The sequence below is a fragment of the Pelodiscus sinensis genome, chromosome 1 (genome assembly GCF_052426305.1).
Source record: "Pelodiscus sinensis isolate ZL-2025 chromosome 1, ASM5242630v1, whole genome shotgun sequence".
NCBI lineage: Eukaryota > Metazoa > Chordata > Testudines > Trionychidae > Pelodiscus > Pelodiscus sinensis.
The window spans coordinates 44819511-44846200 of NC_143052.1; the positions used below are offsets into that span (position 1 = coordinate 44819511).

General features: G+C 41.6%; 2 protein-coding genes across 3 annotated transcripts in view; one reads left to right on the plus strand and one right to left on the minus strand.

Moving 5' to 3' along the window:
• Positions 1 to 4316, plus strand: part of TSPAN12 (tetraspanin 12) — a 127970-nt gene extending 123654 nt beyond the window's left edge. Inside the window, exon 10 of the transcript XR_016349831.1 lies at positions 2961 to 4316. The gene's annotated coding sequence lies outside the window, so the exon portion shown is untranslated. The remainder of the gene's footprint in view (positions 1 to 2960) is intronic.
• Positions 1 to 26690, minus strand: part of KCND2 (potassium voltage-gated channel subfamily D member 2) — a 389194-nt gene that overhangs the window by 40696 nt on the left and 321808 nt on the right. The gene's annotated exons all lie outside the window — the stretch shown is intronic.

Below are 26690 nucleotides of genomic sequence, written 5' to 3' on the forward strand. Positions count from 1 at the left end.
CCCCAATCTCCATGGTGAGATCATCATAATTAACGCCAATTTTCCGCTCAATAGAAGCTTCATGTATGCACAGTCCCAAAGGCCGTTCTCAGTGAAGTGTATACAGCTATTCATCTGACCATTCATTTAGACAGCCAGCCAGCCAGCCAGTCAAATATGCACTTACTTGTACAGGTGGAACCTCTCTAATCCGGAACACTCACAACCTGACTAGTTCTGAATGAAAAAATTTTCTGGCCCACGGGAGGTCAGTACTGTCTAGCAGCATTACCAACACTTCCACTGCTTACTGTGCTGTTAGAGGACTTTTAGGGGTAAATTAGAGCTAAATAACAGCACAGAACCCTGAGAGCTGGGACTCGTGGCTGAAAACAAACTTTATGGGATCGTGGGGAAACTTGGCCACACCCATGAATACAGGACATCTAGATAAGTAAATTCATTCTGGATGATGGATGTTGTTGGACAAGAGAGTTCTGGATTAGAAAGGTTCAACCTGAATTTGAAGACGGGAGAAGCAAGAAAAGCAGGTCTTAGACTCTATGACACTGGCAATTGCTATGATAAATCTGTAGCCTTACCTAGACCTTAAAAAGAGTGAAATGATTTTGAAAAAGTAATTTCTAATAGTACAATAGATGCTGTTGGAGTGAGAGCCAGTGCATTATATGCATCATTTCAAATTTTATTCAACCTAGAGGGTTTCTGTATGGAATTATAAACCATTTCCCTCCCATGTTTTGACTGTTTTCAGAGGCCCTATCTTGCAAGAACCAGTTTCCCTGCTACATATGATGGACATGGTTCCTCCAGAGCCCATGAATGCTGCTTCAAGCATTGGCCAGCGATCATTCATAAATAATGAAAGCACTCCCCACCCTTTCAATGGCGGGTGTTTTCAAGCCTTCCTAATCTAAAATGCAAGTGACACACACTTGCATATCCATAGAGTAGTGTGCTTTGTTGTCCCTAAGGTACAAAGTTTCTACTAAAATTATAATTCTTTACACTTATACAAGACCTTTCAGCCTAGACACTTAGCATGACTTGTAAAAGTATCTATTTGTATTCTGATTTTGCAGATGGAAAATTGTGCACAGAAAGGCTAAAAGATTTGACAAGATTATAGAATGAATCTGTGACACATTCAGGAAAAAAACATAACTTGCCTGATTTGTTGTCCTCTAATTAACTACCACTGTTACAACTGATTGAAATGGCCTTTCTTCCTCTGGTCCCTATGGAAAATTTTGACTTTTTTTTGGAACTTGCTGAGCTCCTGTGATGCATCATGGGAGTCCCAGGCCATGTGCATCATGGGAGGAGTGGTTCATCGGGGAACCCAGCTGATAGAAAAGATCGGGGTATGACAAATCAAACAACAACTACTCCATTGCACTATGGCTGCATTTCTCAACTGAAATTTTTCAGTTTTCATCTGACAACCCCTAAAGTGTCAGTTTTGTGTTTTGATGAAAAGTCTATTTTTTCCTGTGGAAAGTGGGCAGTTTTCACGCAAATTTTCACAAAATAAATGTGTTTAGTCAAAAAGACAATTTTGCACATAAAAAACCAGCTTTGATAGAAAAATATTTACTGGACTTCCTTATCAGCATTTTGACATATAGTACAGGAATGTGCACAGCACGCTAGGCCTTACACATCTGAGTAATGTAGACCTTTCCTGAAGAGTTTATGATCTACTTCAGTGGTCACCAACCAGTAGTTTGGTATCTATCAGTAGATCTTGGAGCCTCTGACAGGTGATCCTGATCGGTTTGGCTGGGAAGCTATCAACTGCTGGCACTTCAGTTGCCCCTTCACCCACTGTCATGCTGCTCCTGCCCTCTGCCTTGGAGCCTCCTGCTTGCTGTGCAGGGTGTGGGAGGGAGAAGAGATGGGGCGCTGATGTCAGGGTGTCCCTCCTCCCCCCACTTCTATACCTTATCTCCACACAGAAGGGGACAGATGGAGTTTGGCAAGGCAAATCTCTGTCACTCTCACTCACTGTGTGTGTCTCTGTCCTTTCCACAAACACCCAAACTGTCCTTCACTCTCATCTCCTGACCCAACACATATGTGGGAGTCATTGTTACTACTTTTACTGCTTGTAAAGTGTATTACTTTTGGTTTATTGCTGGTCTGTGCATGTCATCATTTTCATTTCTCTCTTATGCTTAAAATTAATTCTTTGAATAGTGAGTTCTAAAATACCTAGCCTGTCATGACTTGAGTAATTATTCCTATGGTAATTGCTGCTCCTGGAAATGGCTGGCATGTCCCTGCAGCCCCTGTGAAAGGCAGAGCAGGGGGTCTCCACATACTGTCCTTGCCTGCCAACACCACTCCTGTAATTCCCATTGATCAATAATGGGGAACAGTGGCCAGTAGAAGCTGTGGGCTCAGTACCTGCAGATGAGGGGCAGCACATGGTGCCATGGAGCCATTGCTGTACGTGCCAGCTGCTTTCAGGAATGGTGCAGGACCAGGGCAGGAGTAAGCCTGCCTTAGCCCCACTGCTTCACCACCCAGAAGCTGTGTCAGTTAAACGGTGCCCAGCCAGAGCCTGCTTCCTGAACTCCCATCCCAGCTCTGAACCTCCTCCTGCACCCAACCTCCTGCCTCAGATGTGAACCCCCTGAACCCAAACTCCTTCCCAGAACTTGCACCCTGAACCCCCTTCCACACTCCCAACTCCTTGGCCCAAGACCAGAACCTGAACCCCAACCCCCTACTCCAGCCTGGTGCAAGTGAGTGAGGATGGGGGAGGGAGGAGGATGGAGTGAGCAGAGTGAGGTCTCAGAGAAGGGGTATAGCAGGGGTAGGGCCTCAAAGAATGGGCAGGAAGGAAGTGGGGCAAGGGAATTAGGGTTTGAGGTAGATCTTACATTGCACTTAAATTGAAAAAGTGATCTTGGGGTTAAAAAGATTGGAAACCACTGATCTACTCATTCCTGCAGGCTGCTTCATAAGAATGGAGTCCTGTACCTATGTGAAATCACAGACACTGACATGGACTATCTGGAAGGAGTGGCTTGTACAGTCAGCATCAAAGAATGCATAATCCTGGCTTGTTTATTATTAATTTTATTTCTAAAGTGCATTTACCAGGGTACTGTTCTGATAATTAAAAATCATAATTCTGGCAATGCTTCCAGACCCTCAGGAATAGCAATATTATCAGTATATTTACATATGGGGCTAGGTTAGGCAGAGATGCTAATGGTCCATGCTAGATGTGCCAGCTTCTGGAGGCAGATAATGGATCACAATCCCACATTTTATTAAAATCCCCCCATGTTTCTAGCTCTTATGCATGTTAAAAGCAAACTTGGAATCATAACCCAAGAATGTCTGCCTGTCCTGAACTGTGAACTCCCCATTTGTCTTAACTCTCATGCTGCCTAGATACTGTTTATTCACAAATAAGTTATAAGCAGCCCAATTAATATAGTAGATGAGCATAGTTCTCTAGTGTTAGCAAGATGCATTGTTTAATACTTTCCTTTTGAGATTAGCTAAGAAAAATCCGTTAGAGAAGTACAGAAACTGTTTTGACAGCAGAACGAAAATGTCAAACATGAAGTAGTATTATAGAGATGTCAAATTATATTTGACAATTGCAAAATGGTTTCCGTGTCTGAGGAGGATGCAGTAAATTGTTATAAAGTTGTTCCCTAGAGCTTCCAAGCTGCCTGATGACTAAATACTGGCAAGTGGACACTAATTAGTCATCTATCTCAACATTGCAGATAATTTAAAATGCCGTGGGTGATAAGTTTAAGACGCATTTTTAAGACTAAATATGTCTTTCAACTGTGTCGCCTTGAGGACTGGTAAATAGTTTGAGTTTACCCTTTAAAATTCACCAAGTTTTCATTTGGGGACTATTTACATTTTATTTTAAAAAAAGATACCCTATATTAATGTGGCATGATTTTGGACTACGGTATTTGGAAATTAAAGACAAAAATTAAAGTGCTTTTCATTCTATTTCAAAATGAAGAATAGGGAAAAGTGTTTTTGAAAAAAATCATTATTAGTTCTAAGAAAATGATGGTTGTGAAATATATTTTTAACTTTAAAAACTAGATCCTTTGTCACATTTACTTTCAGGATTTCTGATGCCATGGTAATGAACACTGGATAAATGCTTGATTAGATATTTATTGATAGAACATACATAACATGTACAAAAGTTAATGATCTTTCCAATAAATTTTTCTCTTGTAGCTCAGATGTTCAATGCTATGTGGTGGAAATTAATTTTTCACTTTGTTATATTAAGCAAACAATAAACAAAATAAAAAATGACATAAGATGTCAGAGGACAAGTTAGATCTTTTCCATGGCAACTCTAACTTACTTACGACCTTAAAAGAAAATGTTCAAAGGGCTCTGCTCATAATAGTTATTACTTATGTGGTCACAATACTATGTATATATTACGTACATGGTCACCACACATACACATACACATACACATACATGTATGCACAGAGAGGTTAGATTATCTAGCTCTTTCAAGATACAGAATTGAAAGGAAAAGGGAGATGTGGACAAAGTTTGAGATAGTATATTTTTCTTAAGGCAATCTGCAACAGACAGCTACTGTTTCTATAAGAAGCCACAACATGTCATGAGGCGCATTAACAACATTGGTGCAGCAAGATATATTCAAAATAACATAGTCTTATTTCCCACCAACATTTTCAGCATTGTACTTGTTGGAACTGGAAATACAGATCTTTCACTTACTGGCAGTTCAAGGATTCTCATCATTAGCAAGTAGGTGACAATGAGAATAAATATCAGAGAGGTAGCTGTGTCTGAGGCCAGGTCTACACTAGGGGATAAGTACGAATTAAGATACATAACTTAAACTACTTTGAATGCATAGCTGGAGAGGACATACCTTAATTGGAACTTTGGAGCTGTACCTACAGTGGGAGGTCAATGTCAGAAACAATCCCATCGACTTCCCTTATTCCTCGTGAGGAGTAAGAGGACCGGTGTTAAAAGTGGCGCCTCAGTGTTCAATTTAGTGGGTTCTTACCAGACCTGCTAAATCGAACACCAGAAGATCGACCTCTGGAGAGTTGATCCACAGATGTGGTCATAGTCTCTGAGTCCTGTGGCACTTTTAAAACTAACAGATTAATTTGGGCATAAGCTTTGAAATGGTTCTTTACCCATGAAAGTTCATGCCCAAATAAATCTGTTAGCCTTGGTCTAAAGTTATTACTTTGAAATAACTCCCTTGGTTCTGAAATAACAAGCATAGCATCCACACTACCAAGATCTTTATTTCGAAACGACGGGCTAATTATTACAAACTAATAACTCCAGGTTTTCATGAGGAATAATACTTATTTCAAAATTACTATTTTGAAATAGTGTCAGTGGAGGCTCAGCTGCTGCTATTTCAGAATAATTGGATTTCAGAAGCCTCTCACAGTTGCACCTGTGGCCTCTCTGGCCACACCCAAGAACTCCACTGCTCCCCTTCTCCTGCAGAGTTTAAAGTTGCAGGCAAAAGGAAAAGGGCTTGTGGCATGAGAAGAGCTTTGCCAGCCCATGCCACACAACATCCATTACAGGAGCCAGGTCAGACCCCAGAGCTTCCTCTGAGCACCCCAGAGCTGCCAGCACACCCACGGCACCCTTGGCTGCCACTGGCAAGAACAAAAGAGGGCACTGGCCTGGACTGACTGGTATGGAGATTCTGGGCTTTCAGGATCTCCACACCAAGAGGAGAAATGCAGATGTGTATGGCCAGATGGCTGCCAGCCTGGTAGAAAAAGGACACATGCGGACCCTCGACCAGATCTGCATGAAAATAAAAGAGCTCAGGTAGGCCTACAATAAGGCCAGGGAGGAAAGTGGACACTCGGGTGCAGCTCCTCACACCTGCTGCTACTATGAACAGCTGGATGCCATCCTGGGAGGAAAGCTGGTCACCTCTCCACTATCATCATTGAGACTAGCTAGGGCATGTCTGGCATCAGCCTCCATGAGGGCAGGGTTGTGGAAGACAAAGAGCAGAAGGAAGAGGAGGATGAGCAGGCCAGCCAGGATACCATACGCACCAGCTAGGAGTTGCTTCTCACCCTGGAGCCAGTCCTCCCTCCTAGGATGCCTCCCAGGCTTCAGACAATCCCGGCGAAGGCACTTCAGATGAATTTCATAACTTACCCTATACACATGCGGGGCAGATGGCAGGCTGTGTGGGGCAGCCTGTTCTTCTCTTGGCCTTCTCAGTCTGGGGGAGTCGCACAACAGCCTGTGCACATGGGAGCACATAAAGCACCAGTCAGGAGCACTCAGCCCCATAACATTCTCACACAGGAACCCCTCCATCTTTCTCACAAGGTTCCTGGAGAGTCCTGCCATACTCCAGCCTCTGTGGTGGGACACCTTCCCATGACAAGCCACCACTAAAGAGGCTGAGGTCATGGGACCACACAGCAATGCCACACATGACAGAGGCTCATGACGCACTCAGGTAGCATCCGCTCCTAGTCAAGCGTAGTGATTCAGAGGAGACTGATCCTCTTCATGGGAACTTGCTAGGTGGAGGAACAGGAAGAGACCACAGTAGCACTCTCTCCAGCAAGCAGCTTCTGCCACTCACAGATATCTCCCCCAACACCCTGCCACAACAGGCAGGGATAGAACTTCTCTCCCTGTGAGGTTGCTGCCAGTGCCAATCTGGCATGAGTGGGACCCAGAAGGAAGCTGAGCCACCCTGTCCCCCACTCCCAGCTGCAGGCTCTTCATGCCTACTTGTCCCCAGGCCATGGGGCTAGTGAGACTTCCCTGGGATGTCTATGCCCCTAAAGGGAAGTGCCCACTATCTAGGGAACAGATGGCCTAGCTTGCAGCGCATCGCCATCATCTGAACTGAGACCTCCAGTGCCAGTGCACAGTGTCTCCTGAGATGCCTGCCCTTGTCATTTTCCTTCACAGCTGGTCCAGCTGTTAGCGTACTCCCATGCAATCTTCCTGACTCTGTGGGAACTTCTGGAGGAAATGACCAGGTGAAGACCAGCAGGCCTGCCTCTAATCTTATCCAGGGGCTCAACAAGGAGTGCCAAGTATGGGCCACCGACTGAGAGAAGCACTGGGCTGACCAAGAGCAGTGGAAGGCCCTGTGGGACCAGCTGGTGCACCAGCACGAGGCCATGCACTCCTCTGTGATGGAGCGCATGGCCACGTGCATGGAGCAGACCACTAGCCATCTCCCCTTCCTGCCCCCCCAACTCCCACACCCAAACTAGCTCCTACACCTGCCCCCCTGACTTCTAGCCCCCCCCAAAGGACCGATGGGGTCCCAGAACATGTGGTGGTGGAGCTGAAGCCTCCCGAGCTACCTGAGGCATGCACCAGTCCCAGCACCATCCCTGAGCCCCCTCCCCACTCCTCTCCTTTCCCTATCCAGATATTTTCCCCAGTGCCTCCCCTGTTGTATATCCCCCAAACAAACAAACAAACCGAGTTGTGTTTTCCAAACAAAAAGGCTTTTTTATTTGCTCTGTAGGGGAGGGGAGGAAGGTGGGAAGGGAGGGAAGGGGAAGGGAGAGGTGGGAGAGGAAAGGCACAAACAGAGGCAATGCAGGGGGCCCTAGTAGAGAGGTCTGGGGGAGAGTCTCACAGGTGGCCTTGGCTGAAACTCTCCCTCAAGGCCTCCCAGATTAGTACAGCACCCTGATGTGCTCTCTGTATGGTGCTGGTGTCCAACTGCTCCTATGCTCTGGCCAGCTGATCAGCCTCTTCCTTCACACTGGCAGGAAAGTCTTCACCATGTTCTCACATAAATTGTGGAGCACACAGCAGACTGCCACCATGTAGAATATGTTGCACTTGCTGAGGTCCAGGCAGGTGAGGAGACTCCTGAATCTCCCTCTTCAGGTGGCTGAACGCACGCTCCACAACATACGGCACCTGCTGAGCCTGGAGTTGAAGTTCTCCTTGGTGGGATCCAGACAGTCTGTGTAGGGCTTCATCAGCCAGGGGAGCAAGGTGTAGGCTGTGTCGCCTAGGATGCACATGGGAATGTCCATGTCCCTGACCCTGTGGGATGGTCAAGGAAAAAAGTGCCGGTGTGCATCTTCTGGAACAGGTTTGAGTTCAGGAAGATGCAGGTGTCATGCACCTTCCCCAATGAGCTGACATTAATGTCCGTAAACTGCCCCGTGTGGTCCAGCAGGGCCTGCAGCAGCATGGTGAAGTACCCTTCCTGTTCATATAGTCTGAGGCACGGTGGCTGGGGCGGCAGGATGAGGATGTGTATGCTGTCTATGATCCCCCCACAGTTAGGGAAGCCCATGGCAGCAAAGCCATTTATGATGGGGTCAACATTCCCCAAAGGGACAGGGTCAGCATGTGTCCTTTTTCTGCCAGGTTGGCAGCCCTCCGGCTGTGGACATCAGCTTCCCCAACTGTTCCTCCTTGTGCGGAGATCTTGGAGGTTGGTCTCCTTGCCCCAGACCTCGATCAGATTCAGGATCCCTGCACCAGTCCAGAGTGGTGCCCTCTTTCGTCCCTGGACAGGGGCATCCGAAGGTTCTGCAGGAGTGCTGGCAGCAGTGGGGGGTGCAGAAAGAGCACTTTGGTCCAACAGGCTCCTGTGATGGGTACTGTGTGGCACAGGGCTGGCAAAGCTCTCCTCATGCCACAAGCCCTTTTCCATCTGACTGCTGCTTTAAAGACTCCACAGGAGAAGGGGACCGTTGGAGATGTCAGCTGTGGCCACAGCGGCCACAAGTGCAGCTGTGAAAGGCCTTTGGAGGCCAATTATTTTGAAATAGCAGCAGAGTATCCGCACTCATGCTATTTCAAAAAAACAATTTTGAAACAAGCATTATTCCGAGTGGAAAACAGGAGATGTTATTTCAAAATAAAGGTCTTGGTAGTGTGGACGCTCTGCTTGTTATTTCAAAATGTGTGGACCAGGGCGCACATTTTGTTTTGACTCTTGTGGCATTTGATAATAAATCAGTATTTACAATGCTGTAACTCTGTAAAATATGCTATAGGACGCTCGTGGAACAGAGTCACCTCACCAAAAAAAGGGCTTTCCTACTTAATATCATTGTAACCATTTTTTTATGAGGAGGAAGGGGAATAAAATTACTGCATAGTTTGGGTTCTTTGAAAACTAAGTATTTGGTTGGTTGTTCCTTTTTAAAAATTTCCTTCTCAGACAAATTGAACAAAGAGAAAAGGAGGTAACATTTTACATTATATAGGGAAACAACAATTAGGATGAAAGAAAGAAATGGACATTGTTGCTTAGCTTTCTAATATAAATGCATTCTGGAAGTGCTACATGACGACTAATATGCTTTGATCATTTATATCCACTTTCTAAGTTATGCCCCATGTCCTACAAGATAGCTATCTACCTGGTACTTCTGGCCATAGTTACAGTAATGCCCATTATATTTCAGTGCTTTATAGTCAATGATGGACTTTATTCTTACAATACAGTTGTGGGGATGTGTATAAGCTGTTTCCTGTAAGTGATCCAAGAAACCATAAAATTAATTGGGCTCAATGCAGGGATCCATCCAGAGAGATCTAATTGCAAGGTCTATACATTAAATTGTAAGTTCCTTGGGCCAGGATCTGCTTTTTTTCCTTTGTGCATTGAAAGCTCCTGGTATATTTTGGAATGCATCACAGTTTAAATAATAATAGAAAATAATAAAACATATATTTCTTAATGGCCCTGATCCTGAAAGCATTTAAGCATACAGTATTTTAACTTTATGCATGGAACAGCAGCATTGACTTCAAGAGGAAAACAGGGACTTCAGTGGAGCTATTCAGGTGGTTAAATTTTAAAAAGCAGACTTTAACATACTGAGAGAATTAGTAAGTAAGGTCTCAGAGGGGGAAAGGAAGGATAAGGGAGTTTTGGAGAGCTGGCAGTTTCTCAAAGGTAAACAGCTAACTATCCAGATTTAAAGGAAATAGAGGAAGACTTTTAATTTCTTGCTCTTTAGTGACCAGAAAATCAAAAAGAAAATCCTACAAAAGTAGAAACATGGATGAATTGCTAAGGATCGGTATAAAAGACTAGCACAGTCATGTAGCAAGGGACTTAAAAGGCAAGAAGTAGTTCCATAAATACATGGGAGCAAGAAAAAGGCAAAGAAAAATGTAGGTTCACTACTTAACAGGGAAGGAGAGTTGATAAAAGATACACAAAGAAGACTGAGGTGTTTAATGTCTATTTTACTTCAGTTTTCACTAAAATAATTAATTGCCAGAAATTAATTGTCCACAAGCCAGAAAGGGAAAGAACAGATGAAAGAATATTGAAAGAATAGCTGTATTCAAGTCAGCAGGACCTGACAAAATTCATTCATTCTAAACTCATTAGTGCCTATCAGTATTCATGAAGGATAGGTGAGGTCTGAGAGGACTGGAGAAGGGCTACCATAGCACTTAGCTGTTAAAAAGAAACAAAGAGGACTCAGAAATTATAGACAAGTGACCCTAACTCTGTTACCTGGAAAGATACTGGAATAAATTATTAAACAATCATTTTCTAAGCACCTGGGACACTACATAGGGAGCCTCCGGCTCTGTGTCATAACTAAGAATTCTTTCCCAGGTGTCTGACTAGTGGGTCATGCCCACATGCTTAGGGTCTAACTAACTGCCATATTTGGGGTCAGGGAGGAATTTTCTCCAGATGTTAGAAGTCCATTATGGGAGTGGGTGGGCGAGGTTCTGTATTCTCCTGTGTGCAGGAGGTCAGACTAGATGATCCTTTCTGACCTTAAAATCGGTAAGTAATAGCCAGCATTGAGTTGTCAAGAACAAATCATGACAAACCAAACTTAGTTCCTTCTTTGACAGAGTTCCTGGCCTACTGGGTGGGGGGGGGGGGGGGGGGGGGTTAAACGTGATTCACTTCAACTTTACTAAAGGTTTTCACTTTGCCACATAATGTATTCTCATAAAAAGTAGTGAAACATGATCCAGATGAAATTACCGTACTATAAAGCGGGTGCAAAAATGGTTGAAAAAACATTCTTATAGAGTAGCTATCTATGGTTTGCAGATAAATGGAGAGGATGTATCTAAGTGGGGTCTTGTATTGGGTACTAGTCAATATTAATTGACTTGTCATATAGCAAGAGAAGCCAGTTCCTGGCTTTACTAAGTCTCTCCATTGTGGGATAAGACTTGTTACATACTTTAGCTGACTCCATATGCAGGTTACAACAACTAAAAACAGACCTTTCCCTAGACTGATTTTGTTTTTATTTATATGCTGTTTGTTCACCTTAAAAATTTACATCCACATATCTATTCTCATATATGTCAAATGCATTGTGTACACCAACTCCCCAGTATAATAACTAAGAATGGGCCTGATCTATGAAGTTCAAATCCTAACTCAGATCCAAACTGAATTTCTCCAAAGTTTGTGGGCAATCTTTTCTAAGTTCCTGAGTTCTGTGCTGTGCTTATTCAGTACAGTTAGGAGACCATCCCCATAGTTGGAGAGAGAGAGAGAAGGTGTGTGTATTTCAGATTCGTAGGAATTTCATGTATACCCTATTTCTTAATAAACCGATCCCTCAGATTTAGAGTATGGTATATTAGACTACATTCAATACATGGAGTAGTAAGGCTAAAACTACTCTGTTCTAACCTGATCAACACATTTCCTCCTCTTCTAAAGTTCTCCTGACTACAAACTGCCAAATAGGTCAAATTATGTTTAAAAAAAATCACAAGCCACATACATTACTATTTTGCATGTCCACAGCTGTTTACAAATATAGATGTGTTGTTTTATTATATATAAACCAATACCTCTTGGAAACTGAACTGAGATTGCCACAGTTACTGACCCAAATCCAATTCTGACCCAAATCCAACTGATCTCAAGTCTTCATAAAGCTGAGAGAGACTTTGAAGGCCATGAAATTGCTTTTGCCTGTACTTGCAATAGGGCATTTCAGTGCTGTAATGGCTGGAACTGGAACTATTTAGGATTTCATGCAGTTTTGTTACTACTGTATTCATTTTGCTGTCTACAAAAGGGTAAACTGCTAAAATATGCACCTAATTCCACTATGGGGTTGTGTTCTATTGCAATCACATTTCAGTGTCTCTTCTTATAAACAATCATGTTCAAATTGCCATAAATACATCTGTTATGAATCATTGTACTTTCTTATTATGTTAGCTTCTAATTATAGTATTTCAATAATCTTGAAACCGTAATCAGAATTTCCTCACCTTTTAAGATACAATCAAGTATCAACAAACACAAACTTACTTTTTCCTTGTTTGTTGTGTTCTTGTTTTAAAGATTTTCATATGATTTGAAATGGAATATTAGATCAAGCTGAGCAGCTGGCATATTAAAATACTCTAAGATGTCACTTACTGACACTACTCTCAATGGAAAACAGTATTTCCAGGATGTTTTTCCCTCTTCCTCCTCCAGGCAAACCCAGGAAAAACACAATATGGTTTGTGCCAATGTGAGATTTATGCTGGCATGAAACTTTTCAGGAAACAAAATGTTCCCTAACTGTAATACTAAGTCCATTATATTCAAGGGAATTAAAATAATAAACTACTATACTCCCTGGAATCATTCAGTCCAGGTGTTATAATCTAGATAACAATGGAGAATGTCCCCTTAAAGCCAATGGTTCCTTTTTTCATAAAATGCTGTGCACAAGCTGTCTCCCTTTGCTATGTTCAGATGTAAAACTTCATTAAAAGTCTACTATTTTTGTTTCCATTCCTGACACAGTCACTACAGTATTTCTTCTGAGAATGACTATTGCTGTTTTGCCTCATAGCCTCAATGGTTTGCTTATTGTCTCCTTTGTGTTTCTTTCTAGGGAGAGTATATTTGACAAAACTTTCATTATGAGCTAAAATGCAATTCAAAGTTCAGTGGTGTTTTTTAAACCTTCCTCTTTATCTAGTTCATTTTTCCCCTCTTTATTTCCATAGATCTCTATGCCAGGTCAGATAAGCCAAGGGCCAAAGAAAGAAGAAACAACCCATGTGTTTCATTCTTAGAAAAATGAAAGCAAAAATTTGCTCACAGCCAGAGTTCACACAATAAAAAACAAGGGCTCTGATGAACCAAACTCCCCTCTCATCCTAGGACAACTCCCTAACCAGGAAAGAAGGAGGCTGAATGCTACAGTGCTCAGGCCTCTTATAAGAGGAATGTCTCTCCTGACATTCACCCCAGCTGAGCCCAGCCACATTCCCTTCCTTGTAATGAAAGCAGACACTTGTGAGAGCTATTCTGCTTATGGAAAGAGAGTTAACCCTCTTCCTGCCAGCTGCTGGATAGGGTATATATAGCCTGTCACAAACTAGTGCACCTTGCAATAATTTATATATTTTAAATTGGTAATTTTGGATAAAGACATTTATGAACTCACAAACAGGTTTGGATGATGGGTTGGGAGACTAAGGCTCAGATCCACAAAAGTATTTAGAAATGAAAGTCCCATTTTTAGGTGTCACTGCAATCCACAAAATTCCTGTGTGGCTGCTGCTAACCCTGCACACACAAACTTATTTGGTGCCTAATGTTTTGCTGTAAAAGTTCCTTAACTTTCAGTCTCACTCTAGGTATCTGGATGCCTATCTCCCACTTATGCCCCAGTGCAATCCACAAACAGCAGGCAAGCTGGCAGAGAAGTCAAGAGTGAATGTTTTTCTAAAAGATCTGCTTTCTCAGCTGTAAGGCCCAGTCCCGGAGGTGTGCTCAGAGGCTGCCTACCAGATGAGGTGCCATTCAAAATCTGGCAGAGGAGCAGATGGTGCCCACCTAATGACTTCTTAGACCAGTGGTTAAAGCATGTACCTGAATGGTGGGATAGTGTGGTGTGAGTCTTCCTCATTATTTCCTGTTGAAACTGATCTACTTTGAATAAATACTTACAAAGCCACTGGACCAAAGTGAACACACAAGAGTAAGTCTATAGTTTTGTCTTTAGGGACCTGACCAGCACAACAGGACATCCAGAATTTAGTTCCACTTCTGGAATCCTTTCTCCCCATCAAGCAGAGAGAGATAGAATCTGGGGTCTCCTATATCCCACGTGAGTATTCCAACCAGGGAATTGAAAGTCAGAAGGTAGCTGCTTCCATCACCACCAGCTGTTTTGTGTGGAATGAGGCAGGTGCAAGCATCCAAGCCACCTGATTCCAAGATAAGAGTTTCCAGCTGTGTATTGGCAGAGGTGAGAGATCCTCCCTGAAACCTGGACTTAGGCATCCAACTCCATGAGAAAGGGGAGGCTTAGGACACATTCCTTCCATTGGCATCTCCCACTGGCTAATTCAGGTGGCTGCCTGAATAGCATGCTGGCTTTTTATTATTCACATTTTAGGTGTCTTTCTCTCCCTATTCACTGTGTTGCTGACTCACAGACTTTAAGGGACCATCATAATCATCTAATGTGCACTGGAGGCCATAAATTTTACCCACCCACTCCTGAAATAGACACCTGCCCGCTGAGCCACCAAAGTCCTCAAATCATGATAGAAAATCTTCAAGTTACAGAGAATCCACTATTTATACTAGTTTAAACCTGCAAGTGGCCCATGCTACATGTTGCAAAGGAAGGACCCCACACTCTCAAGGATCTCTGCCAACTTGACCTGGAGGAAAATTCCTTCCTAACCCCAGACATGGTAGTCAGACCAGGAGCATGAGGGCAAGATCCACCAACCAGACACCTGGGAAAAAATGAGAGCAGCAAGCAGCCATTCCTGCAGATGCTTAGGTAAATAAACCATCTGGCAACCTGCCAGCAGCTAACCCTGATGAACTGTGTGTGGTGCGCAGACTAGAGGTTCCCCAATCCTGGCCTAAGTCCTACAAAATCAATGTAACATGGGCATTGCTAATGAAAGCTTTCCTTCGGTGCCCTTGGATTATGTTCTTAATGGAATACCTTGAGAAATGTAGGGTTACTTCGCTGCTGAGTCTAGGAACACAGATGCTTCTCAGAGCCCCAGTTTTGGTGAGAGATGGTGAGAATCCTTAAGTTATCTTTCACTGAGAAGACAAGGAAACCCAGTGCTTTGAGCTCTGCTGTGACTGTTTCTGGCTAAAGTCTAGCCAATCATGCCAGAAGATTGACTGTGGTAACAAATTTACTTTGAACAAAAGATTCTAGTTGAGAGAGATTTTAGTCTTAAATACACAGTTTTACTTTCCTCTGCAGTCATTTCTGTCCCAAATCCTTCTACTTGTTGTCATTTAAATATCTGTTCTCTGTAATAAACTTAATCTCAGGATAGCATTACAAACAAAAGTAGAATTGTCAGCCAAACTAACAACTTAGTGCGGTGAAGTGTCTTTTTAAAGAATCAATAAAGTTGATCAAGTTTTGTGAGTGCTACAGTCAAAGGGACTGAACACTGCAGATGGGACAGTTTTGAGGAAACTTGGGATTGCACAGAAGCACCCACACTTACGGAGCAGGCAGTCACCCCACCCTTTACTGCATAGACCAGTACTTATCATATGCAGCAACCATGGCCACATGTGACCTCTAGAGGGTTTCCCTGCTGCCATGACAGCTTCCTGAGCAGTGATAGTGAGGGAGGGGCTGAAAGCATTGGCTCCACCCCCACTCCTCTTCCTTGCAGCACTGGGTGCCAATTCTCTGTCCTACATGAATGGCAGTGGATGCTGATCCCGGCCCTGGGCACATGGCAGCAGGTGCTGATCCTTGAAACTGTGGCAGCAGATGTTGGCTTTAGCCTAATGGTAGCAGGCACTGATCCCTGGATCAAGCCACGTGGCCCCTTGGCTCCAGCACCTAGCTTCGGGCTATGACTGAGTAGCAGTGGGCTTTGGCCCTGGGCTCCAATCTCCCTGACCAGATCGTGCAGCTCCTCTGCATGTGCAGGCATGGATCTGTGCAACTCCTGCCTGCAGCTTCAGGCTCTGGCCACAGGCACGATCCTCAACCACACAAGGGCACCAACCCCTGGATCCAACTGTGCAGCTGCGGGGCTTACCATGGTCTCCTTCCCATCACCCATAGGTCTCACTGCCTTCTGGCTCTGCATCCACCCCTCCATTGTCCTGGACCCTCATTGCCACCCCCAGCTCACATCCATCCCATTTTGTGGCAGATGGAGGGATGTTGCTCTCTGGGCTGCATAGAGACAGACAGAACTCAGAGCATGGGAGGGAGTTTTGTACCCTAAGGGCTCTTATGGACGAATGTGACAGTCATCCTGATGGCTGACACACTTGTGTATAAATGTGACAGCCATCCTGATGGCTGACACACTTCTACAACTAAACTCAGAAACTGCTGCAGCTTGAGCTAAAGATGACAGTCTCTAGTTTGGGGGCTGCAATACCTCATCTCCTCTGTAGATCTGCACAGAGAGGCCTCTGTAACACACCTCACCAGTGGGTTACATACTACCCCGGGTCAAAGGAAACTTTTCCAAGCATCTGAGGCCTCTTGCAGTATGAACCACAAATGAGCCCTCACTTCTGACCTCTCCCTTGGTTGGACTAGTGAAGGTTTTGAACTAGAGACCTTCAAACCTAAAAATGCTGCAGTTTGAGCTAAAAAAACCCTCTAACAATGCTCATTTTCTTGGGATCACCATAGGAGAAGGACTTGTAACACACTAGTGGCTTGCATAACTGTCTCCATTAAAGTTAGTGGTGATTTACTCCAGCTGAGTATTTAGCTCCCAAATAAATGGATGTTCCTCAGGATAGATGTTCTGAGGTTTGCCCCTTGGTAATTATTCCTCAAAGCCCTATATAATCCCCAACTTCTACTTTTCTGTCCTGACAGTTTTAATTCTTATTGATCACTAACACCTCTGACCATGCAGCCCATTAAATAAATTGGGGGGAAAACTACACTATACATACACACAGGATATGTCTAGATTTCGGCACTATTTTGGGATACATCCAGTATCCCAAAATAGTATTTTCCGCATCTTTACAGCATGCACATTAATTTGAAATGCAATCTAAATAACGGGTGTGCTATTCTGACATCTTGGTAAATCTCATTCCAGTGAGGATTAAGGGACTTGTTGAAATAGCGTTCTATTTTGAAATTTCATGCTGTCTACACAGCGCCAAATTTAAAAATAGACTATCTTGAAATAAGCTCCAAATAAGCTATGCAATTTGCATAGCTCAAATTGCATAGCTTATTTCAAGCTAGCAGATGCCAATAGGGTACGTCTACACAGCAGCATTATTTTGGAATAACTGACATTATTTCGAAATAACACAGTGTACATCTACACTACAAGCCTTTACTCTGAAACAAAGTCGAGCTGGAGAACTTCTTACTCTGACTGATGGTAACCCTCATTTCACAAGGAGTGTTCTTCCTTTGATTTCCTGCTATGTAGACAGCACCAAAAGCTAAATTAAACTATTCTGACTTAAGCTATGCAATTGATGTAGATGAAGTCGCATAGCTTAATTTGACTTTTGCCCTGCTGTTTAGCTGTTGACTTATGTCTGCTGAGTCAGGCTCGCAGCACTTGGGCTATAGGGATATTTAACTCCCATGAGAAGTAGTGTCCCTGAGCCCAAACTTCCACACTATGGTTTAACAGCCCTGCAGCCCAACTCTGAATTATCTGATACAGACCAGTTGCAAGTGTTTAATTGCAGTGTAGACATACCCTGTGAGACCACAGCCATTTCCTCCAGTAAAAAACAAAACAAAAACGCAGTATGCTACAATAATCACCTTAAATATTACAGCATCACTATTGTAAGATGTAGTTTTCCGGATAATTAAAATAACCCCCCTTTTATAACAAGAATTATAGCAAAAATAGTGTCATACTGTGGTACGTCAGATACTATAATGTGATAACTTGGTAGATGTTGACTTTTCACTAGTTGCCATTTCCAAAATGTGTTCTCTCTTCCTTAATTATTGAGAAATCACTAGCCCAAGTAATAACTAGCTCAAGTGAAACCTCTGAAGGAATACCTCCTGCACTATGTTCGCTAGTTGCTCTGGAATGTAGCAACATGCATGAATATTCTGACAACCATTACCTGCCTAAGCCTCAGCCCTATTGGCCAAAGTATTGATCTTTCCATTTGTCAGAATTATTCAGGAGCCCTCTTCAATACTTGAAAGCCCTCCTCCTTGTTTTGCCTACTCCATTCTGTATACACTCTGCCTTAGTGTTTTACGTTTCTGCTCACTATTATAGTTCAAACCATGATTTTTTTAATCTCAGGCTACGTCTACACTACAAGTTTTCTTTGCAAAAAATATGCTAATGAGGGACTTATTTGCATGACTGGTTATCTCATTTGCATATTTTCTGCCAGTCTTTGTGTTAGGGGTTTTTGTGCAAAACCAAGCAGTGTGGACATTTTCTTTTTGTGCAAAAACCCCTTTTTCTGCAAAATCCTTATGCCCCAAAAAAGGAGGTATACTGATGCCCCCCAAAAAGGGGGTTTTGAGCAAAAAGAAAATGTCCACACTGCTTGTTTTTGTGCAAAAACCCTAGCGCAAAAACAGATTGGCAAAAAATATGCAAATGAGACCGTGACTCATGCAAATGATCCCTCATTAGCATATTTTTTGCCGAGAAAATTCGTAGTGTGGACCTAGCCTCAGTGAAAACATGCTCTCTTTGCAAGACTGTGTCAATGAAATCAAGGGTGGCACGCCCCCTCCATTTTACATGTTTTAATTTTATTTTCTTTTTCTATTCTATTAAAACAGTTTATTTAGAACCTTAAAATAACATGTTCTCTGTCCTTCTCTGTTGCCAGGTTTGTCCTTTTCTGTTTTGTTACACATTGATTTCCTCTCCTCCCCCAGTGACTGGTTTTTAATTTTGAATACTTCTCATTTGTGCCCACATACAATGTTAGCATAGCTCTGGGGACAGAGTTAGTTAATTAATTGCAAGTGTTGGCCCAGCAAAGTGTTCACTGTTGCTGCAATCCCAACCCCAAGGTGAGATGAAGAAGTTTCACATACCTGTCAGAAGCTCTGTTTTTTCAAATGCTTATTTCCTTACAGAGTAGGATTGTTCACAATAAATGAATATTTAGGACCAGACTGTGACCCTCTATTCACACCCATGGGCTCAGTGACAGTAACAGGGCTCCTTCTGTTAGTATTTCCCAGTTGTGAGTATTTGGGGTTCAAAGTCTGGCTCAGAGGACAGGATTACATTCTAATTGGACAGGACTACATTCTACATTCACAGATGTCAAGATTTGTGATTTCAATAGGATTTAGTGAGATTATTTGCAAAAATTCAAACTACTTCCCTTCCCATCAACTACCCCACTCCATTCAGACCCTGCCCTATTCCATCCTCCTCTCTCAGCTCCTGTCCTAGTCTCTCCCCACCTTCTCATCCCCTTAGGCAGTTCCGCTTTCTGCCTGACCCTTCTCAGTCACCCACTCTGATCCCCGGCTGCTCCCAGCCGACTGTCACCACTGACTTGCTTCCTTTCTTGGGCTGCTAAAAGAGAAAAGTGGAGCTGGTTGCTGGAGGAATAATTGTATTCCTGGATTCCCATTGACTTTTACCATCACATTCTTTACTCACAGAATGCTATCCCACTTCTACTGGGCCCACCCACTATCCTCTCCTTTTTCATATCCTGTGTAAAGACTCCTACCAACAACAGTGATAACAACCTACCCAGCTGGACACGTGCCTAAATGGAGTAGCTATGTGGTCTTATTACTATAGTCCTTGTCTTACTTCCCCATTCCGACTCTACTGTTACTTAAACTGTTACTTAAACTTTCTATCCCGCACCTATATGTAGACTGTAAGATTTTCAAGGCAAGAAGCTTGTTTCCTAATGTAATGCAAAGTGCTTACCTCACTTTTGAGTGTTACAATTCCAAAACATTTAAATTAGACAAAATTGTGATATTCAGTTTTTGAAAGATTCCCTTCCTTTTAAGCAAGGCTACACTATTACATGTTCATCTGTAAAGTAACTGTTTAAATCCTTTCTCTGAGTTTTCCTTTCTTGAACATGCTTATCAATATTAAGCAGCAGGTACATTTGTGTTAGGGACGAGGTTTTAATTCTCCCTAATAAACTCTAATAATTACTTATTTAATGACCTGGAGAGGGGGTGGATATGTTGCTCCAGTAAACGGAAGATGGACTTGAACAGAAGAAAAATCCATTGGGATTTCCCTGGGAGATGGATTTCCCCAGGAAAGAAAACATAAGTAGCTATTAATGGCAGCTACTTAAGTAATGAAACAGCAACTCCTGTCTGAGGCAATATAATTCTGATTCCAGAGCAGGAGCACAGGTTTTTTTCTCACCCTTTTCTTACTTTATACTCTTCTACTTTGTTGTACCCAAAACCTAAAATAGCTCTAACTGTCTGATAGTCCAAAATCTTCTGACATATGAAAGCAACAACCCACCCTCCAGCCATTTGTTCACTCTCAAGATTTGGCTAATAGGCTAATGGCCTTCTGGCACAGGGATGGACAATAATTTTTGATGGGGGTGCTACTCCAAGAATTTTCTAAGTGGTCAAGGACTGCACTCTTCCATGATATTAATGGAATGGTGCAGGGTCTGGGATGGAAGCTGGGTGCAGAAGGGAGCTTAGGGTAAGAAATTGGGATCTGGGGGTGGGGGAGAGATCTGGGAGGGAGTTTGGGTGAAGGAGGGGGTTGTGACCTGGGCCAGTAGAGAGGGATGCAGGAGGAGGTGCAGGGTCCAGGAGAGAGTATGGATACAAAAGAGGATTTTGACCTGGAGGAGCATCTGGGAGGGGGTTGTGACCTGGGGCAGGAGTGCAGGAGTAGGTATAGGGGTTTAGGTTGTGACCAGGGGTACGAAATTGGGGTGCAAGGTCTGGGAGGTGTTTGTGACCTGGAGAAGGGATATAGGAGTGGGTGCAGGATCTATGAGGGGTATAGGAGCAGAGTATAAAGGTTATATGGGGTAGGGGTAGGGGGAGGTTTGGGGGAAGGAGGGCCAGGAAGTACTTATCTAGGCTGTTTCCAGGCAGCAGCCCAACTGGTTCCTCAGCCAGAAACCAGCCAATGGGAGCTGCAAAATTGTGCTGGGGCAGTAGCACACTAGCAGTACACGAAGCCTCTGTCACCATTTCCTTGGTTCACAGTGTTCAGTGAGCTACTCTGAACAGTGTGCAGGGGTGTGGCAGGCAGGGAGCCTGGTAGAGGCTCCTGCAGGCCAGATACAGTGACTTGGCAGACCTGATCTGATTTGTGGTATATTTTTTGCCCAGCCCCAATCTTCAGGATACTGTCATAGACACATGCATGATGTGGTACTGAGAGAGGGAGGGATAGCTTACTGGTTTGAGCATTAGCTTGCTAAACTGAGGGTTGTGAGTTCAGCCCTTGAGGGGGCCATTTAAGGATCTGGGTCAAATCTGTCAGGGATGGTATTTAGTTCTGCTCTGAAGGCAGGGGACTGGACTTGACTCAATGACCTTTCAAGGTTCCTTCCAGCTCTATGAGATAGGTACATCTCCATAGACCTAGATACAACTCTACTCACAAATGGTAGAGAATAAAAAATAGAGGGAATAAAGAAGCAAGAAAGAAATCTTAGTGTGAGTAAGCATGTTTTCTGCTTTCTCTAGTATTACTGGTAAGGAGCCAACACTACTTAAACTGAGAGATTAATCCTATTTATAATGCTGAAGAACAGCAACTGGGGGGGGGAGAGAATATAAAGAGAAATTCTTTGATTTTTTAAGTACATGACACTGAGACAGACTATTACAATTATATAAAATGGAATACTCTGTGTGTCAGATGTTTTATGGGGAGATTGTTTCTCCTTCTGACATAATCACATATTTATTTTATGAACAATTGACTTATGCTGATGTGCTGAAAGAGGGGGCCTATTAAAATATAACTTGGAATGAAACATCTGCTATACAGGTGTTTGCTGCAGTTCAGGAATCCTGACTTGTATTGGAGAAACAGTGAAGACAATCAAAACTTTATGACAGACAAAGTAATTTATGCATTTTAGCTCGTAGCTAAAGGATTTAGAGGATTTATTTAATCCTCTGGAAAAAAAACTTTAAGAAGTTTACAAAGTCATATAATGTATCCTCTGAAAATAAATTAGAATGTGACATAAAATAACAGGTGTTATAAAATGCTGTTTTTCTTTCTAAGATATTTTGGACTTGTCGAAAATAATTATTTTAGATTTACTATTAACTATTTTCATAAAAGAATTGATGTTGTGAGAAATTAGAGTATAGTGAATAGTATACTATAGCTAGTTCTTTCATCTTGCTGAGCTGTTAAACGAGAAAGGCAGCAGGGCTGTACAGTACCATTTGCTAAGGGCCATAGATGCATTATAAATAAATGACTTTAGAGGTGGAGATTTCATTATAATATTTGTGTCTTCCTCCTGCAGATTAATCATCTCACTTAGAAAAAATTCCTGCTGTTATAGCTGCTATCAAGGTTATTTTTAAATTTTCAGTTTTTAAAGCTCTCGGTTGGGGTTAAAGTGATGTAAACAAATCTAGAAGAACCTTTTCCATTAAACTTCAATGAGACGTGGCCTCAGACCTTACTTCCACAACCTATCTGGAGTGACTGAAAGACTACAAAAGCAGTTTAAGACGAATTCAAGGATACTTCAATAACTCACTCACATACAGTCAGCATGATCACAGGTATAGTGTCTGATTCTGCTCAGTGACATTACTGAGAACACATTGGACCTATAACACTCTTTGAAATCAGGAGGGGGAGGATTAGGTCTAAAACTAACTCTACCAATCAATTTTCTTCAAAAATAATCAGCACTTAAGTTTTCAAGGACATTTAACTGTAGAAAATATTTGAAAGTGTAGTAAGAAACTGTTTTGTCAAAATTCAGAATTTCAAAACTCAAAATTTTCTGTTTGATGAATTTTCTTCAATTTCTAGAGAAATATTCTTCATTGACTACAGAATAAAAATCTGGCACTTATTAGGTCAAACCAAGTTTCCAAGTCAAAGTTACAGTGGAATTAAATATGTTTTTATAATGGAAGCTAGTTGCAATCTTAACTATAGAGAAATAAAGCCTCACAAAGCAAGCTTAACTACACACAACTGGCTAAATTCTTCTCTAATTTACCTCAGTCATCTAAAATGCATGATCTCTCTTTGGAAAGAGATAGGAAATAAACTGCCAAATGTTGGAGAAGATGAACACAAATAGTATTCATCTACAGATAGAAATGAAGACATTTTAAAGGTGCCTTATTTTTTAAGGTTATTTTTATCTATGTATATGTATCTATTTACACATACATAAAAATAAGTATCTATCTATCTATCTATCTATCTATCTATCTATCTATCACTAAATTGGTAGAACAGCTAATTATTATTAGTGTTCCTAGCAATGAAATTAATAAACAATTACTTTATTAATTATTAAAATGAGTAGTATCTGCAATTGGGAGAAAATGACATATGAATTTTGAAATAATTTTTGATTTGTGATTATTTTTGTTTTACTATTCAAATTTAAAAGCCATTTCTACTTTAAATATATTCTGGTGCTTTATTAATTTCAATTTTTATTTTACTCTGGGTTATGCAATTGAGTATATAACTTAATTTGTTTTGAACTTGATCTATTAAGAGAGACTTGCTTTCCCCATTTCCTTCTCATTTTCCATACTCATACATTTTTGATACCACTCCAAAAGATTACCTGTAAATCAGATTATGCTCAAATTTGATAGTATCATGCACTAAAATTTGCACTGCACAGAAACTGTTCAGACCTGTTTAACATACCATATGCTCTTTATTGTGAGGCATCTTACCGAGGCAGAAAAAATATAAACATTTCTTAAAATAGGTGATAGTGAATTCAATGGAAAATAGATGTCAGAAATGTGTTGACCAAAGGTTGAAATAAAATGCTATTTTGTTATTCTCCCATTTGCCAATAACCACATTTAAATGCATAATAAAACACAACTTCAATTACAATGGCAGCCCATAATTTCATCGGTGTTTTGTTAAACATAACCTTCTCCAACAAACAATACTTCCTTAGTGAAATGAATCACTGCTTTAGTGAATCATTCACAAAAAAGATTATGAAGTTTCACTTGGAAGCAATTATTTCTCTTATGACCTGAGATGCCAGTTTCTGTAACTGCTGCTTGTTTTACACACAAAACCCAAAGTCAATCCTTGGGAAATTGACATCAGTGTGTGTGCAGCGGGTTCTCTGATTGTTCCAAACTCACCTCGTGGAGTTCCATGACATGGCTTATAGTCATCTTCAACTTGAATACAGAGCTGCTGCCTAGCTTGATCTAAGGAACTGAGCACCCACTACTGGGAACTGCAGTATCTATAGGTACAGCTACACTGCACAGCTACCCTGCATCTACACAATAACTGCCTGTTATTTCAAAATATTTTTCAAAATAACGGGTGTGCTATTTCACCATCCCGGTAAACCTCATTGCATGAGGGTTAAGGGATGGCTCAAAATAGCGTATTATTTCAAAATTTGGTGCTATGTAGATGTGCCAAATTTCAAAGTAAGCTATTTTGAAATACATATGAAATACATTGTGTAGCACAAATTGTATCTTTTTTTTCGAGTTTAAGGTACTGTGTAGACACACTCTGCGAGTTACAAGACTCTGTAAGGATATGTCTACATTACTTGGTTATTTCTAAATAAGTTATTTCAAAATAATAACTCCTGAAATAACTATTTTGAAATAAGCTTATTCCTCTTCACAAGCAGGGGTTATTATTTTGAAATAACAAGCCCGTTATTTCAAAGTAACAGGCTTTGTTGTGTGGATGCTCACCTTGTTATTTTGAAATAAGGGGATTATTTCAAAATAACTCCCCAGTGCAGACTTGCCCTAATTGACTTCCAGTGTGACCTGAGACTAGTCACTATGGGTGCATCTACACTGCACCGTTATTTTGGAATAACTAGTGTTACTCTGAAATAACAATGTGAGTGTCTACACAGCAATTCCGTTATTTTGAAATAATATCGAAATAACAGGTGGCTTATTCCGACTTCTGTAAACCTCATTCCAGAAGGAAGAACTATTCTTCCGAAATAGGTATTTTGAAATAGCTGCAGTGTGGATGCTCCACTGGCTGCTATTTTGTAATAGCTCCTCCTTACGGCCATTCCAAGTAATTTCTCCCCAGTGTTTCCTGGAGCTCTAAACTGAGGGGAGCTTGCCTCAGTCTAATTTTGAAGCTTCCCTGTAGTGTGGATGCTCTATTTTGAAATAAGCTATTTCAAACTATATCTTCCGTAATAGCTTATTCCAAAATAAGCATGCAGTGTAGACATACTACGGGCATGTCTACACTAGGAAATTATTTTGAAATAACTTATTTCAAAATAATAATTTCTGAAATAACTATTTCAAAATAAGCATTATTCCTTGTGGAAAGTGGTAGCTATTATTTCAAAATAACCAGCCCCTTATTTGAAAATAACAGGCTTGGTAGTGTGGATGCTCTAGTGTAGACCAGGGCTGAATGAATAGCTTTTCTCATCACAAGTTGTTTCTGTGCAAAACTGGTCCATGCAGTTCAGAATGACTCTAGGGCTAATCTGAGTCATGTCAGGTGACTTCAGCTCATAGAGGGGCTGAAGGTTTATGTAAGTCACTTCTGAAGTAACTGACATCAACTCCAGAGTCAATTTTAAAGTCAATAATCTTGCCATGAATATTCATTTTCATGCTCCAGAAGGCTCTGTGTGATAGTGATAGACACCAGAAACAATGTATCTTGATTGTCTATAATTCAAGTGAATACCCTAATTGCTTTGGTGTTGTAGACCATATGTGCAAAATGTCTATATTTTGTGAATGTATTACATCATTTGCCTCTAGCTCAGCATGCATCATCTCTTGGGTTATGATGTTTTCCATACCTAAGGTATGTAGGTTGGAATGTGTCCCTCTTAGTCTGAGAATTCTCACATGTCTATAGTTTTTCAAGTTGCTTCTGACTTTTGTTCTGTTGACTGATTCTGACTGCTTTGCTAACTGTATAGCTGAGGCTAGAGTTAAATTTATCACCAGTTGTAACTGCTGTGAAAGGCTTGTATCGGTTAATCTAGTAACCATTCTGTCTCTGATATTTTCATGTTTTGCGTTCCCAAAATCAGAGTTTTTAGCCAGTGCATGCAAAGCACTTTATACAACATTTTCTCCTTGTTCTTACATTCTCTGGTGAAAACATGTTCTTTCATAAACCATGTTTCTCCGGTATATAAAATATGTGCCAAACATAGCCAAAACCCTCCTATAGTCATTTCTGTTACTGTCTTCAGTAAAGTCAAAATATTTAAAGTTAAGCTCTGCTTGCTTCCCAATAGCATAATTAAAGAGGGTATCTGAACCTTTTTGTTTCTTGGTGCAGCTTGACTGCAATGCAAAAATCTTGCAAAATAGTGTGTTCAGTCTGTCTGTTCTGAAAGTTTCTCAAAAGTTGAAGTTCTCTGGGGTATTTGAAGAGTGGTTAAGTTGATGAGATCCTGAAAAATTTGTAGTTTTGTTCCTTCTCTTTGAAAAATTTACTGCTATTTTTCTTCTATTTCTGTCTTTATTTTATTCCTGGCACCATGTTAAGTTCTTCTGTAGTAG